Here is a 15,391-nt window from a genome sequence, read left to right as displayed (position 1 = left end):
TATATTTTCATGGACTTGTGGGGGAGGAGCAACTCATCTGCCTCTGATTCCACCACAACTTGGAAAAAACATTTTTGGGGGTGAAGTGCATCTCCCAGAGTGCACCAGCCACCATTCACTGGTGTCGGCATAGTTGAAAACAAACAAAACCATTTAGTTCTTCTCCTCCTGTCACTGTTAGTCCTCAGCCGTGTACCAGAAGCAGCATTATAACTGTCCCATCCTGGTAATATTACCCCATCCATCCCTAAGAGATGTCTGTCATCCCTAGTCTCCTCAGTCCATTAAATGCAAGAGGATTGTGTTCCCAAGTAGTCTAGCATGAGCTGTTGTTGTTATTGTGCATCAAGTCATTTTCAACTTATGCCAACTCAAATGTGAACCTATCATGGGTTTTCTTGGAAACATTTGTTTAGAACAGATTTGCCTTTGCCATCCTCTGAGGCTGAGAATGTCAAGCAGTAGGTTTCCATGGCTGGGCAAGGATATGAACCCTGATTTCCAGAGTTGTAGTTCAATGCTCAAAGCAATACATCACACTGGCTTTCACTAATGTGCATACCGGCTTGGAAATAAGTGGACCCCATGTAAAGATCTCCATGTAGAACTATCCACAGAAAGCCTCTCTTTCATGCTAGTATCTGGTAGCACTGAGGTGTGTTCTACATTTACCTGAAGTCTGAAAGTGGAGAGCAAGGGGAGACATGTGGACTGGACTCTCTAGCTCTTTTTTCTTTTTCTCTTTGGTGATGGCCTCTGAAAGTGCAATGGCACCATGGCTATAGAAAGTAAAATGTCATCATAAATTCCTTCTCCCCATGTTTAGGTTCTCAAGTAATTACAGTAAGATTGTCAGGTTTCAGACAAATATACTTCTTCTTCATCCTCAAGCAGTAAACAGCAGAGTGGCTTTGTTTGATCCAGAGATTTCCTGCAAGACATAGCTCAGTAGACTTCTGATGCTAGTGGTCCCCAATCTCAGATGCCTAAGTGATCTTGGACTCCAAGTTCCCCAGGTTTCAGCCAACTTGGGCAGTCGTGAGGGATTTGGGGAGATTTAGTTTAACAACATCTGAGGACTCACAGATTGGGAATAGCTGCACTGTGGGGCCCTTCTCCTGTGTATATGTCAGAGGATGGATTGGGCTCTGTTTGTGGAGGTATATTGCTATATAGTGTAGAAACAGGGGAACAAATCCCATAGTTTGATTTTGCACAGCCAGCTTCACTTATATGGATTATTTCTGAATAAACAGATTGTAAGGAAGGAAGCTAACAAAACCTTAATGCTTCTCTGGTGATATAAACCTGTGGTAGACCCAAGATGCATATCTGTTTCAATTTATATAAATATATAATACATGGGGATTATTCAAAATTATAGAAATCAGATATTGTTGAAGAAGAAAAATAGCGATATGCTGAACAGAGACCACTTAAAATGCACTGTCTTGATAATAATATAATATTTCCACAACTGTTTCTGCTTAATGAAAATAAACATAAAACATTCCCTTCTCCTCCTATCAAATTCATTTCTTTGAGCGACAAAATGACAAAATGATTAGCTGTTAATAAGGAGCCGGTTTAAAAGATTGACTGACACTGCATTACTCATTTAATTTCCGTTTCTCCTAGGTTTTTTCCCCCTTTCTCCCAGCACAGAGGGAATTAATATTATCACATCAAAGGGCTCCCTTTAAATGGAGGAAAATCATTTAAAAAGGACACAGGCTGTGATTATTCAAACTAGGTTATTTGCACCTTGTGAATGTACGTGTATGTGTGTGTGCGCGCGCATGTGTGTGCACGTACATGGACGCACACACGCACAATATCACAGTACAACTTAATTTTGTTCGAATAGCTGTCAGTCACTAATAGAAGAAATTTACTTCTTTTTTATCAGTGCTATTGTGTTCGATCAGATTTATGGGATGGGGGGTATTAAACAAGAAACCTGATAAGAAGGATATAAACACGAAGAAAGTAAGGTATTGAATCAAGGAAGACAGATTGCATTTCCAATTCAGTGCCTTGAAATTCTTCTTCTCCCCCACCCGCCCCAATTTTCTTTCTTCCCCAACCCCTATATTCCATGTTTTTGCTTCTGAAATACATATACAAACGGATAGAAAGAGAACTTGTCCGCACAACACAGAAAATAATTGGGTTTTTAAAATGTAGTCTTTCTACAATTGCTGAAAATCGCACTATGCCTAGCATGATTTACCACCTAAAGATGCATCAAATTCCATAAAAGAGTTGTAGCAGTGGGAAAAATTATGAGTGGTACAACCCTTGGCCTACCAGAAGCCAATGATCTATCAGCATTTAGGTCCTGGCAGATTGAATTATATTCCCCTCCAACTGTGTTAGGGCTTGCATGACAACAAACAACTTGTCAAGTATTTATCCTTCCTTCTTGGGGCAGGGGGAGCAGGAAAAGGGAAAGGGGGAAACCCCTGACACTAGAGAGCAAGGGGATTTAAGAGGGGGAAGACCAACCACAGCATGAAATATGAAACATAAATCACAGAGGTCAGGGAAAGCAAAAGAACTTGGTTACCAAGGCTCCAGATGGATTAAATAAAGTGCGTCCTTAGGGAGGGTGGGGAGGTGAGCAAGAGAATAATACCAGAACAGAATGCTCCTATGTCAAAAGGTTTGAGGACAAGCCTTGTTAATTCAGAAAACAGCAGAGTTAAATTAGTCCAGGTCCCTGTGAAAAATCAGTGTTACATATTGTTGGAGAGATAAATTTTCACCTACTCTTGCCACTATATTTGCTGCTGACAGGTGACTGCTGTGAGTAGTTCATTAAAATGTCCCATTCATGGAACTTTTTCAGGATTTATAATGCTTCCTACAGACAACAGGGTCAAATACAATAATTAAGGAAGACAGTGAAGGAACTCAAGTAATTATTCACCTTTCACCTTTGTTAAACAAGCCTGTAATTTTAGCATTTTTAGCTAGAAACTGGCAGAACCTTCCGCAGATATTTTACCAGTTAGGTCTAAATTCTTGTAGCTTTTCTCAGAAAATATTCAGATAGTTTCATGAAGGAGGAGCCTCTAAATTTGCTTTTTGCAAATTGTCAGTGTGCCTCCTGTTTTAGATCTCTGTTCAGAGGATATGATCAAATGATCCCACCAATATTTAAGTAACTTACTTTTTTAAAAGATGCAAGACAAATCTTGCAGCTATTCAAGCTAGTGGAAAGAGGCATAGAAATTTGGATTCAAGTGGTTAGATATAAAGACCCACAAATTTCTATTTTTTTAAAAAAATCTGCCAATTCTAATTTTTCTCAGGCACTTTTCTCGTTAACGATTTTTAAAATGCTAGAACAGTTGCTCCAAATTCTGACAAAAGAAACACTCTATTTAGGAGTGGTTCAGCCTCATCAATAACATTTGCAAAGCAAAGTGAGGAGAGGAAGAGTGAAAGATCCCAAGATATAGGACTAGAATCATTGCAAATTTTAAAAATAGATAGATAGATGATAGATAGATAGATAGATAGATAGATAGATAGATAGATAGATAGGGAATTTTCCATCAAGGAAACTTTATCTTCAGAGAGAGTTGCCATCCCACCAGATGTTGCAGCAGCATGGACATTTTGCCATGCTAGCACCTATGTTGTTGCCATCATGCTTCCTAGACAATGCAGTGATAAAAGCAATCAGGATTGTGACCAGGACACTCATACATATCTAAGAAATGTTTATATAGATATTTGGTTCTGTCTTTCAGCAAGAAAAATGATTAGGGTCAGAGCTTGGCAGCTTGGGCAGGACCCCTGCCATAGGATCCCCATTAAGGGGAACTGAGGAACATGCGTATTATGAAACGTATTAGTCAACTGTGCATAGGACTGCAGCCCCAAACTGATTCTGATTCTCTTTGTACATGTCCCAGAGTTCTCATAGATGCCACTTATCTTTGTACCTTCACATATTCAGCTAAATGTGGTCAGCTGAAGATGAGTGAAAACTTCACCATCACCAGGCACCATGATTATGCAGGATTCCTGTCACTAGAAATCTTCTATACACATATACTGAACTTGCTTAGAAACCCTCTTCAGACCAGACTGAATACATAAAAGATGGTCTGAAAAGGAGTCCCCTCTCACAGGAATACTGCTGGACAGAGTCTGCATATAGGGGTCACTTGGGGCCCTTTCACACTACACTATGTAGCTTATCAGTTTGCTTAAATAACCTGATTTACGTCATCCAAATTCAAGCCTAAATCAGCAGGCAGCCAGGTCCAACCACTGATGAAGCCACTGGGTGAGTACTGTCTGGCTGCGGCTGGGGTCTGAGGAGAGCCCCAGCAGCCATTTATCCAAGTCGGAAAGCTCCCAGCTTCGAAATAAGGCCGCCAGAGCTCACCTAGGACCTGGGCAGCAGTTGGGTTGTACTTGCCCTGTGGCTTCAGAGGCAAAATCCTTGTGGTAGGATCTGGCTGCCTCCTGATTTAGGCTTGAATTCGGATAAGGTAAGCTGGGTTATTTAAGCGGAATGATAAACTCGAAAGGTAGCACTATGAGTCTACATATAATAGCCATGACTGCATCCTGTGGAATCCTAGGGTTTGTAGGGGTTAGTATTTTAATAGGTTACTAGAGCTCCCTGGCTCAACATTTGAAATTATCCTTTAACTTCAAATTTCAGTATCCCACAGGTGTGTTGTGGTGTGTGGTGTGGTGTGGGGTGAAATGAATCCTGCAGTCTCCTGTGTGTTTTAGCCAGGGTGAAAAACTACAGAGGAAGTGAGGATTACTTTCTTCCCATGCCCAGGCAGAGGGCTTCACCGGATAGTACAGCAAAAAACAAAACAAAACAAAAAAAACCCTCATCCTTTTTTTCAGGTTCAGTCTTGGCCTTATTAGATATAAATAGGCCTATCTTCTGAGGGACCAGACAGCTCACGTTGACAGCTCACTGTATATCTTACAGGACAAAGAATTGGCTAATGCAATCAGAGCTCAGCATTCAAAGTGATGACTAGATGAACAACCATAACATAGTCTACCACTATCTCAGGCATGGTTTTATGCTTTCCCGGGGGGGGGGGGACAACCATGGTTTATTATTATTATTATTATTATTATTATTATTATTATTATTATTAGCATAGCAAGATAAGCAGAGAGAAGAGGGAGAAAGTGTTCTGCTGCTATAATCTAGACACATTTTAAAAATGGTTTTCTCACCCTTAGAAAAATGGAATTTGGTCTAATTAGGTCACTACCTTTTAAAGACAGATAATAGCTATATATCTATACAAATTTAAGGCAGGATGCCTAGACACCAAAGTCTTAGATTAAAGCATGTTTTAACTCCAGTTGTAGTTAATTCCTGTTGGTACCAATCAGGTCTTCAAGGGGAAAGTAGTCTACAACTGGAGTTCCACAGCAGAAAAAGTGATGCACCCCATCATAAGCACTCACATTCCTCTCCCACCCCAGTTGACCACAACCCTGAGGCAGGTAGGTCTATTCAAGTAACTAAGTAAGAGTGATTGTTATCCTCCTTCTCAAAATGTTAAATTGTTTGAGTCATACTAGCTATCCTAATAAAGATGGAGCTGGTGATTCCCAGTCACAGTGTGCTTCTGTGAAGGCTGCAGCTCCACAGTATCAATCTTTGACAAACCCATTGATCAACACCTACAGGTGGTTTTGCCCTGATCTTCAGTGGTTCAGTGCCACACCACCATCACCACTTTTTTTGTCCCCCCCACTCTCTCTCTCTCTCTCTCTCTCTCAGTTCAAGAGTATGTCTTTTAACTGTCTGAGAACTGGATTGGAATCCAATTACATGGCAAACTGGCAATGTAAGAAAGGCAAATAATTGTTTTTAAAAAATAAAGAATTATGAGCAGGAGATAGTAAAAAATATCAGGGCAATCTAGTCACCAAATAATTTTTGGTTGGTTACTTATCTCTCTGAATGGATAAATTTATTTAAATCAGAACATTGGAAAAACATCATCAATATAAGCACATTTTTGAGATATTAAAGTTTGGGATTATTAATAATCGATTAAATAACACTATTTTTAAAAGCAAAGGCTATCTTTAATATATCCTGTCCCAGTAGTGCACCAGATCCAAAATAGCCTCAAAGATGTAGCTTGCAGACCCACCGATTAAACAGCTAAACCTTTAGCTGGGTAACCTATTGATTGAACTAAGTAAAGCTTACAGTGCTCTTTTAAAAACAGGGAGAAACCTGACAGTCTCAGAGGAAGATATCCTGCTATTTTTGATATGCCTGCCAATAAATAATCCATCACAGAAGGCTAGGGCAGAGAGACAAATTTAGGTTCTTGAAACTGTGATTTTGCAAGTGCTTTTCCAGAGGTGAAACCAGTGTGATAAAGCGTTGCTCCTTCCGAAGGGAGAAAAAAAGTGTTTGCTTACTATTTCATCATCCCCCGGAGGCACTGAGAAAGAAAATAAGCACATCAGTTGTCATTATGACAGGATAAAAGGGGAGCCATCATATTTCAATAACACAATGTGATGAGGAGCCCCATCGAGTGATGAATTATGGACTTTCTCTTTCACACTCAACTGTAAGTTAATATTATCTCTCTAGAATAATTAGAGTGAAGTTCAATTACTGACCCGGAATTACCGTGTGGGCCACACCATGGGTTTTGACACAGTATTTTATACATTTATCTTTTTCACCTAATGCACCAGATCTGCATCACAGTGGTGATTAATCTTCCTGGGCCCCTTCCAGCTCACACAATTTTTGCAAGGATTGGCTGGCTCCCTGAAATCCCCTTGAGCATAATATAAATGAGTCTATTACAATTGTGTAGCAGCCCCCCCCCCCCCCGCCCCACACAAGCCAATTCATGCCCATTCTCACTGTTTTATGAACATGGTCACTTTAGAAACTAGTTTCTTTCCATCTTACCGTTCAAGTGGTTAAAGGAAATGTCAGTAATTTCTTACTGAACATCATTACCAAGTTCCTCCAGACACAAGACAGTCTTTTGAGATGCCATTTGAAGGAGATATTTACTTTATAATTAGCAAGTATAGGCGCATTTGTATAACAAGCTGAACAAGGTGTGATGAATGCGTGGCAGAAATATTTACTTCCTTCAAGAAAGCTCCCTTGAGAATTATCTCTTGACCCCAGTGCTAGTCATACAGGGTAGACACAAAGTGTTTTGCCACCTGAAGTAGGACAGCAAAAGACACTCCCCATATCAACTCAACTTTAAGAACACAAGTACCTAAAATCGGTAGCATATGAACAGACAAACTAACAGCTGCTTTACCATTCAATCCCAGAAGTTTAAAATCAAACAAACAAATTAAAAAACAACTGATTGAATATGGTAACTAGAAATTCTCTGTCTGGTGAGGACATAGGAGAGAACCGTTTCAATGATTTCTCCCAGCCTGTGGAAAACTCTTCAGTTGGAGATTAGTCTGCATCCCCCCAACCACACACTCCTTTTGCCAGTAACTAACTCTCTCTCTCTCTCTCTCTCTCTCTCTCTCTCTCTCTATATATATATATATATATATATAGGCATTTGATGGTAATTTAGTTGTGCACGGTGTGTCTGTGATGAATTTTTAAGATTAAATTCTTACACAATATTCAAAATTAATTAATTTTAATTAATTTAAAAATTAATGACATTTTAATATATCTTATTTAATTGTGTTTTTTTATCATCGGGTTTTTAGATTTATCTTGTTTTAGCCTATCTTTGGATATTATGAAGTTTGACTTGTGTCCCTGGAGTCTTGAGGAAAGAGCTGGGGTGCTATGTACTCTTCCATCTGAAGCAGCAAAATGTCTTGGGCCAGTCCTGGCTCACACCTATTTATTATATAAGATTTATTTGTAATATGTGTAGTTATACTTACTTACCACTTTAAAAAGAAAGGCTTGCTGGAACTGGTTTACCAGGTTTATAGGGCACTTAAAAGCTTAGATGGTGAGACATGAAAACAAAGTCTGAAAGATCTGGTTGTTTCACTTGGAAAACGGAAAAGGAAATGGAGGCATGCTACTGGGTTTCTAACATGTAAACTTGTGTTAGGAATAAAACAGAGAGCTATACATCTTAGAATAGTGTGGGTGATTAAAATAAGACCCTGAAGCCAAAGATTGGCTGGTTACTTCAAATCAAGGTTACAAAGCAGACCCTTTTAAGATGACGGTGACTGCTCAGCCCATTCTGATAGATAGGCATAAGAGTCATTCACTACCAGAAGCACCATCAAGGATAATAATGCCACTATGAAACAGGTAAGCACATTACAGTTACATTATAGTTTTCCCAATAGAGTGAAATGGCTACCTCAGACAGCTAGATGTGAGGGGTGGTAAACTGAATGCTTCTTGCTGGGAATATCCCCCTCTGCTCCTACTGAGAGCTCAGAACAAGCGACCCATGGTGGAGATGGACATGTTGGCCCACCCAGTAGGATAACCATGCAGACAACTGCTGTGGCATTGAAATAGAGGGCTCTCGATCTTCCCTGAAGCAACAGGTAAGTTTTTAAAATTCATGTCATCCTTGTTATTTCCAGGTTCTGCTGTGGGATGTTATGGACTTCACCTGGATTGCCCGCACCAGATGCAGGGTTTGGGTGGCATGTTGTCTGAACAGAATGATGCCAGAAAGGGGGTGAGGGTGAGAGGGCAATGGGCCTTTTTGCCTGTGTCTGGCTGTTCCTGTTAAGTTTTGATAGAGAGTCTGGTCATGCTTACCACAGTAATCCCACTGAACAACATATTCACTGGTCCGTATAGGGATCACCTTGAGGCCTAAGTAACTGATCCAGGGAGGGATCATGAGGGGACAAGGGACAGGGTGAGTGGCAGAAACCCAAGGACTGAGAGTGAGGACCAGGCTGGAAAGGGGATTAATCATACCTTGTTCAGCTTGTTATACAAATGTGCCTAGGCTTGCTAATTATACAAGTGTATCATGGTGTATCACATCAAAAACAATGATGTGCAAAGTGCATGGTATCCATATCTTAATAACTCTTAGGTTCACGCCCATGAGACATTATCTAGAGGAAAAGACCCATATGCAGAAACCTACTTCTGTTCCACAGGACCTTTGTACTGAATCAAGGCAGAGAAGTTAAAATTAGCAATTTGAAAAAGCTGTTTTGAAGGACAATAGCATGCCAATGAACTAATACTGTGCCCCAAAAAGCAAATGGATTATATCCTGCTTGTGTTTCGTGCATACTTAAGTTTTTTGACTATAATTTAGTATCTATATTCCATTCATAGTAGTGTACACAAATTGTAAATTCTTGGGTGGTATGTAACTGCTCATCAGTACCTTCAGTGCACCACTTGATTCACCAGGAGTGCAAAAACAGGGACATTGGCAGAAGCATGCAACGTTGATATCCAGCACAACCACCACTTAACTGAGTATAGATTTATGCTATGTAAACATGATCTTAGCTTATATTTATATATTCCTACAGTGTCAATATGATCAATATGGCATATGATTTGTATTTTTACACATTCTAGACCTTTCCATCAGGTATAGCTTCTGTCACTGTTAACTTATGGGAGGAAGTAATTTTCAGAATCACATCACTTTATAAGGCACAAAAAATGGTAGGAACGAGAACAATTACCAAAAGCCAATGGCTCACTTGCAATGAATGAGTTATTCAGTAAGATAGGAGGTACCAAATGTGTTAAAATATATTTCTAATTTGTATGGAAAATGTTCAGATGTGGCAATGGTTAACCAAAGTTTAAAATGGTTCCTGTTGCAGGCCAGAAAGACTAGGCCTGGAAGAACAAGTCTTCAAGGACATGTGCTGAGACATAATATAAACAAATGTATTATTGTTATGCTCTTGTGTAGCATGGTGACTTCATGGGAAAGAGGTGTGTCCACTTGGTGGGAAAGTTGATCTTGTGAGAGAACAAAGACTGATGTCACATTCAAGCTTCTAGCATGGACTCTGAAAGAGAATAGATGTATAGTAGCTTGCTGTGCATTGTGTAAATAGCAACAAAGTTAATAAACCCTCATTTGAGTGAAAATCTGTGTGGAAGTTACTTTGATATTGAGTAGCTGAGAAGACTGCATCTGTTCCAGTTGGTACCAGTCCAGAACCACCGGTAACAAGAGACATCAACCATCCCAAAGATCTTTTTCTCTAACAAAATGGTTGGAGAAAGACCCATGTGGATAAGCCCTACTCATCTGCATCTAAGTTATTTACAATTCAGTGCTCACAAAGCTTTGAGAAGACCAGACAAAAGTGACCTGTTTAAATGTAAACTTTTTTTTTCTCAAATCAGTAAAGACAACCTGTGCTTTAACAAGAAACAAACACACTAACAAGAATTTCAAGCTGTGCAAACAAATGTTGCACTTTTCTCATAAGAAAAAAAGAAGAATCTAGAATTGGAAATTTCCCTGTCATATCACTTTCTGAGGCCCACCAATGCAGATATGAAAGCACAGTTCATTCCCTTGAATAGTTTTACAATGTAAGTACTGGAATGCGGGAATGCATTCCTTTCCTGTCCATAGAAAAAATAATAATATACATTTTATTGGTTCATGCCATCCTGTATAAAAGTCTTTTAATTTAACCTGAGGAAAGCAAGCTACAAATTAACATAATATGCCACATATTCACTAATGCAACCCTACCCATTGGGTAAACATTTATGACTTTTCCATTTTAAGCACTGCTTTATAAACTGCTAGAATTCAGTAACAGTTTGACCTAGCTCTAATGATTAAATCTTGAAAGGTTTGATTGTAGAAAGAAGTTATAATGGTGAATTGGGATTTCCCCCTTCTCTATTTATTATAACGGTAATGCGGAGCAATTTGGTCACTGAAAAGATCCTGCACATTGAAGGCATTCATTTTATTGCCATGCACATAATCTCACTTATAAGTACATAAAACTGCCTTATTAAGATCAGTTTGAGGTACATCTAAATCAAGCATTTTGCTTTTAAATGTTGTCAACCAGATGTCCTCTAGAAGTTTGCACATAGTAAAGGGGAAAATTCTTCTTTTGTCCAAGCATATAGAAATCAGAGACCAAGGCTGTACCTACACTGCAGATATAATGCAGCCTGACACCATTTTGCATGCTATGGAATTCTGGGAGTTGTAGTTTTGTGACATATTTAGCCCTCTCTGTCAGAGTACATTGGTGCCACAACAAACTACAAATCCCAGGATTCCATTGCATAAAGTCACAGTAGTTAAAGCAGTGTCATAATGCATCAGTTCTGCAGCGTGTTAACAGCCATGGTGCTTCTGAAAATGGTGGTTCTAATGCAGCTAACTGACATTGATAATACATTTTTTCTCAGTAGATTTGTCTAGTCCAAGCCATGTCACTGTGTTGGACTAGACAAATGTAATACTGCGAAAGACTATATGTAGTTCTTCATTTTGTAATTTTCCTGTTCCTACTTCCATGTTGTTCTGTTTTCTGATTTGGGGGAAAGGACAGTTGTGAAAGGACTTAAAAGCAATACCACCTTCATAACCTAATCTTTCACTTCATTTGATACAATGATGGGCACAGTCATGTGCCCTGTACTGACTGAGGAATTGTTCTGTATAGATGTGCCATATCAATGGAGTTTGCATAGGGGAGGAACAACAGCAATTCCAGCAGACCATGTGGCACATCATAAATGGTCTATTAGCTGTCAGTTCTGCAGCTAACAGCCTTTTGGTAACTTGCACTGGTTGTTACAAAAACAACTGCACTAACTGTTCCCCAAGTCTGGACACTAGATAGAATCTTCCTGGGACAAGATTCTGCTTGCAATATTGTAGTTCTTCTTTGTGAAAGCCAATATGGTATGACAGTTTGAGTGTTGTAATTGGTCTCTGGGAGACAAGTGTTTGACTCCCCACACAGCCAGGGACACCTGCTGGGTGGCCACAGGCTAGCCACACTCTCTCAGCCATAGGCTAGCCACATTCTCTTAGGCAATTGTAAACTTTCTCTTAATAAATTGCTCCAGGAAACCCTGTGATAGTGTTACCATGACCTCTTTGAGGATATTCTATTACAAATGAACTGAATGCTCATAATAATAATGATGTTCCTCTTGTGGTTCCGTAATCACCTCTTTGATTTTATTTTTCCCCTGGTATAGCATTGAATACAACCCATATGTATATACATATTCATATGTATAAAACTTCTATGAAAGCAGTGTTATCCTGGACTGTATTAACAAATATGAATATCAAACACTGCAGAAATATTGCTGGTGAGCTAGCCCCTTAAACTGATAATCCTGACTCCCACCTTGAGTTCATACTATCATTTTAGATTCATGCATCCCATTCAAATTTTGACTCAGTCCCCAAGAATGCACTGCCTTAATATATGCAATAATATATTTTTGTATCAATGTTTGGCATTTCATTGAGTTATTTCTTTTTGCTTTTTTCTCATGGAAAGGTTTAACCATTGTGCTTTGGATCTCTTCTGTTCAAATGCAACTGTTCCTCTGTTCTAATCTGACTTGATTGAGCAGTAGCAGTCACATATAATGCATCACAGGGATGTGGACTGCCAGGAACAATTTCTGTCATGCCACTGACAGACAGATCTTTAATACCATATGCTTAATAGCAAACTCATTCCCCAGGTGTTGATCCCATTGTAGCCAAATTGGTACCACCACAAACAGAACAGAGGTATGAGCAGGTTTGGGCAAATCTGAAAGTTTGCAGAATTACAATGCCCTCATTTTTTAAAAAAATAATAAGAAAGAGAAAACTGATGGAACAGAAGAAGAACCTAGTGGTGTATTGTGAAAAATTGCACAAGTGACTGCCTAAAATAGTGACCTGGTAGCTCTGCAAGCCAACATTCTGCTTCAGGTCTTCCTTGGTGGCTGGTGCATCTACAGCCACAGAAGTAGTAAATTCATCCTGGATTTCCACAGCTTTTCTGAATGAAAAGGGAGCTCCACCAATGCAAAATGTCTGAAGGGATTGTGTTCCTTCAGCTTGTAGCTTCAGGAGAAGCAGAATAAAGTTGCTGCCCCCATTGCAGTGAGTGCACTAGCTGCTGCCAATTTCATATACTTTCTCAGATACTGGATTGGTAAATCTCTGAAATGTTTTACATTTCTCATAGATACCATATGGACCATATAGTCATGGTGTGACCAAAAATGCAGTTTCCGATGCAGGCTTCCATTGTGGAGATGGAGATGTGAAGATGATGATGATGATGATGATGATGATGATGATGATGAGTTAACAAGATTAAGGGTTGAAGGCTCATTTCCTATAGTTTATTTATTTCAGACTATCTACATTTGTTAGGGACAGTCACAATTAATCCTGTATCATTCTACCTTTTCAGCTGCTTTTAAAGTGCCCCAGTTTCTCTGTCTTCCTCCTTTTGTTCTCATGTTACTTCAATTACTTCAAACTGAATTCAGTATGCAAAAGTAGTTTGCACTCAGTTAAGTCAGCAATAAGGAGAGGAGAGGATGGAATCTTGCCCTTCCCAGTAGGTTATAGCAAAAGCAAAGTGCTGCAGCATCTCCTAGCTTGTGTGTCTTTCCTTATTAATAGCTTTTGTCATCGTGACCAGACTGTTGTTGCTTGGCCACACAGAATCTTAGAATCTCCATATCTCTTATTATCCCCATTGCCCATCTTGTCTATATTCTTCTTAAAATGAGCTACCCAGAACTGAATACAGTACACCAGATGAGGCTTGACCAACACAGAATAATGAGACTATTACTTCCTTTGACTTGGAAACTATACTTCTTTTCATGCAGGCTAAAATAGCCTTCTTGTCTGCTACCAGTTTTAGAAGTCTTTTTCAACACGGAAGCTTCCAATTTCTGAAAATGGCCACAGAAGTGGCTTAGACAACCCAGGCTGGATTCGGGATGGACCCAGATGGTGATTCAGGGGTGATTTCTGTGTGATAGGACCCAGCTGAATGTCTGGAGAGGGCTCAGAGGTCTGACTTTACCTACATCCAGGTACCTAGGTTACAGCCTGTTTTCAAGCTAGCCTACAACCTTAACAACCAAAGGATTTTCTACATTTTCTGCATTTCACTGTTGCATTATCAGTGATGGGGTTTGAATCTCTGAGTGTTGGTAAAACATTAAACATGCATCATTTCCCTTAGAAGCAAAGGCATTATTTTTACCATCAATTATAGGGTAAGAAAGTTGACTGTGAAATTAAGAGCAGCTATCAAGGCATCCTTTGATTATATTTCACTAACTGACTCAAATCATCACATTTCAGAAAATTGAATTCAACACTGCGAAACATATGTTGAATAGTTGTAAACTTTCAATAATTACACTCTGACATCTCTGTTCTTATGCAAAGCTAACAAGATATTGTTATATTAAAAATAACAAATCCAATCCACAGCTTATGAAATGCATGTTTTTTTAAAAAAATAAAATAAAATAAAATAAAAGCCATGCTTTAATTATTTCAAGAGTGTCCTGACCAGCTTACCATACTACTGGATATTGCATTTGTTTAAAACTCAATCATGCAAAATGAAGACTCGATTTGAAAAATTTTAATAAAGATAACCAGACTATCATTATATCATTTGAATGCTAATCGGCGCTTTCATTCAGCGGAGGGAGCTTCGATAGTGTCAACTTTGCTGGAGGCTCTTTATTTTGCAATAAAAACATTTACATTCTAATGATTTTATTAAACCATAGTAGCTGTCAGCATCCCCAGATGACTTTCCTGGCAAACTGTATCAGTTATCAACTCATATTGCCTTTATCAAAACCACCCAGTGGTGAGCCTGGGTCTGCCACAATGAGATGTCTATTTCTCAGAGAGCTGGTATTTAATCATTCCTTCTACACTATTGTTCTGCTTACGGCACATAAAGAAGTGTTTCTAATAACCCCAGAGTGCTACTGACAGTGAAGCAAAGTATCAAGCCTATTTGTCTTGCTTGCATTCTTTAGGACACACATACACACATACACAGACACAATATAACTATAACCCCTCATTCAATAGGTCTGAATTTCTCCTTGATGAGCAGTAAGATTCAGAAGGAAGTTTTCACTGAGATGGTGATGTTATTCATGCTGGATAAGCATATAATAAACACTGGGAAATCACTGGATGAGAACCAATAGCTGGTCTTTGAAATGATGCTGACCTTAGCAGGAAATAATAGAAGAGGAGGGGGAAAGCAGTTGCTTGTCATTCTCTGTAACAAAGGAAATGGTGTGTGTATGTGTGTGCACATGTGTGTGTGTGTGTTTTGAGGTGGCAAGGGTAGAAGATAGGACAGTGTCTGCAATGGAAACCACAATCTTGTAAAACTC

Source organism: Sceloporus occidentalis, unplaced genomic scaffold (assembly GCF_023333645.1).
Source record: "Sceloporus occidentalis isolate IW3139 unplaced genomic scaffold, rSceOcc1.0.p SCAF_3, whole genome shotgun sequence".
In the NCBI taxonomy this organism is placed as follows: Eukaryota; Metazoa; Chordata; class Lepidosauria; order Squamata; family Phrynosomatidae; genus Sceloporus; species Sceloporus occidentalis.
This window is presented reverse-complemented; position numbering follows the sequence as displayed.